The sequence below is a fragment of the Alexandromys fortis genome, unplaced genomic scaffold (genome assembly GCF_014885135.2).
Source record: "Alexandromys fortis isolate MF-2015 unplaced genomic scaffold, M_Fortis_MF-2015_v1.1 scaffold_4, whole genome shotgun sequence".
Lineage (NCBI taxonomy): Eukaryota > Metazoa > Chordata > Mammalia > Rodentia > Cricetidae > Alexandromys > Alexandromys fortis.
In genome coordinates this window covers 12,462,727-12,465,836 of record NW_026067944.1, presented here as the reverse complement: position 1 = coordinate 12,465,836, position 3,110 = coordinate 12,462,727, and positions in this window count along the sequence as shown.

Below are 3,110 nucleotides of genomic sequence, written 5' to 3'. Positions count from 1 at the left end.
GTCGCCATGATTCTCCCGCTCCAGACAGACGCAGGTTAAGATCCTCTCTGGTAAGCCAGCTTGTGGGCTACACAGAATATTAGAAATGGGTTAGAACAATATGTAAGAGCTAGCCAATAAGAAACTGGACCTAGCCGGGCCAGGCAGTGTTTGAAAGAATACAGTTTCCGTGTAATTATTTCGGGCATAAGCTAGCCATGAGGGCGGCCGGGTGCGGGGACGCAGCCCTGCCGCCGCTCCTATTTCAACACAAGCCATTGAGAGATAAGAACTATATATAATCATATGCAATACAAACATATAAAAACAGAAATACATGGATGTTTTTCTATCTTTCTACATAATAAATAATTTATGTTTCTTAATAAAAGTCCTAGTTCCTTGGGAAGCTAGTAACAGTGTGCTCATGAAGACTGTGAAAACCATTCCTAAATGAGATTTTCTTTGAATACATGGTCAACTACACAACTGACTCTCGGACTTTCATGGACTATGTTGCACAATGAGCATGGAAATTTTTATTGTCCCCAAGTTTAAAAGTGTATTCATTTAACATAATTGAGATTATTGAATGATTCAGTAGTTACTGAAACTCCTTGAAACAAATTAAATTAGTTACTCTAAACCTGATAAATGTATAAGTATAATTAGAGTTTGGATCAAATATTGAGGCAATTTGTTTTGTTCAATTTATTTTCATAGTAGCAGTATATAAGAACTGTGAAAATTAAAATTGTTAAAGCAATAAGGGAGAACTATTAAATAGAGGGATTCAGTTAATATTTTCAGATGGAATAACAGAAACGAAAGTCATTCCTTGTTTGCTGAATGAAGTAAATAATCTAAGTGAGACATGCCAACCTTTTGCTAAAGTACCATGTAAAATATGTTGATGACTACTGTGTAAAATCGTAGGGCATCACTAGAACTAACCAACTAAATGGACTATGGTAATGTTGAACAAGAATGCCCTCCACAGGCTCATATGCATGAACAACTGTTCCCAACTTGGTAAAACTGTTTGGACAAGATTAGATGTGGCCTAGTTAGAGAAGGTGTGTCACTAGTGTTGGGCTCTAAGTTTTCAGAAATCCATTCTAGGCCCATATCTGCCACCTCAGTCCCCACCCCAACTGTTGATGACAGAGCAATATGTAAAACTCTTAGCTATGCAACTGCTCCTGTACTATGCCTGTTTGCTTCCAGTAGGACAATCGTCTCGTAGCCTGTAAAAATTTTTCACTTGTAGCTTTTTAGTAAAACGATGATTGTCCAGTAGTTAAGCAGGAAGTGTAGATGGGGTAAAATATAGACTAGGAATATTTTCTCAAGGGGAAAGGCTCAGTCTGCAGTCATCACCCAGACACAGAAGAAGCAAGATAAAAATGTCTTACTGATAAAAGATACTAAGCTACGTGGCTAACAAGACAAAAATTATGGGTTAATTTATGATGTAAGAGTTAGTTAATAAGAAGCCCGAGCTAATATGCCAACCAGTTTATAATTAATGTAGACCTCTGTGTGTTTCTTTGCGACTGAATGTCTACAGGACTTGGCAGGACAGAAACCTCTGCCAACAGCTTCCCACCATTGTGATCATGAACTAACTTTCTAAAAATGTAAATAAACTATCAACTGAATAATCAGTTTTATGAATCTCCTTTATTATGACCTTTCTTCACAACAAAAGACATGTATAATTATTAAATATGAGAATGTCAACTCTTTATCACCTTGTTCACTAAAACATACTGCATGCAAACTCAAACTCTATACATTTCTCTGATTAGAGTCTGGGAGTATGATCTGTGTACAGAACTACCTGTTTGTCATCCATAAGAGAAGAACCTGGAAACAACCTAAATGCCCCTCAACTGAAGAATGGATAAGGAAAATGTGGTACATTTACACACTGGAGTACTACCCAGCAGAAAAAAAAAATAACATTTTGAATTTTCTAGGAAAATAGTTGGAGGTAGAAAACATTATTTTGAGTGAGGTAACCCAGACACTGAAAGACATTTTTCACATATACCCATTCATAGGTGTGTTTTAAACAAAAACCAAAGAAAACCAGCCTACAAATCACAATCCCAGATAATTTAGAAAACAATGAGGATACTAAGAGTGACTTTCATAGATCTAACCTACATAGGAAGTAGAAAAAGACAAGATCTCCAGAGTAAATTGGGAGCATGGAGACCATGGGGAAGGGTTCAAGGGGGGTTGGGAGAGTCAGGGAGGGGAGCAGAGAAAAAAAATGTAGAGCTCAATAAAAGTCAATAAGAGAGAGAGAGAGAGAGAGAGAGAGAGAGAGAGAGAGAGAGAGGAGAGAGAATAGACTTATATGTTAAGAAACATCATAATCATAATTCAAGAACCAACTCCAAAAGGGCTTTTGAATCAAATATAAAAATGAGAACAGAAACAAAGCTAAAGAAAATACTGAGTGAATATGATTATTTTAAATCACAGGTTGCTTGCTACAATTCTGTTTATATGGATGACGAAAGTTTCATTATGTATTGGCAACACAAAATCATTTCTAGAATTTGCTTTTAGACCAAAAAGCAGGAATTCAGATAAAACTGAAATGTCTAAAGGAAGATTTTTCAAAAAAAAAAAACACAGTTATAAACCATAAGTACTGAGGAATTATCTTACTACTTTGATTTTCAAATTCAAAGACTACAAGAGAAAATAAATTCCAATAGAAATTGGAAGAGCTACCCTCAGTGGAAAGACTGTTTCTCATGTCTTACATGGGTGGTGCTTCTTAGTTCAAGACAAAACAACCAAATTGCAAGATTTCATGGAATTCTGACAAAACTTTTGCTAAGGAAAGAGTTTTTTGCAAGCCAGGAAAAAAAAAAAAACATTTTATGGATATTACAATGTCATTGTTAAAGAAATTGGGAATGTTTTGTTATAACATTGATAGTTTGATCCAAAATTAGTATTGGACCCACAATTTGCATGAATGGATGAAATAACTTTTATTCCTGAAGACCACATATGCGATGAATTTTATCTTAATTCTTTTCAGACATTTTTTTCATATATATATATATATACACATATACATATATATATATAAATCAAAAACATGA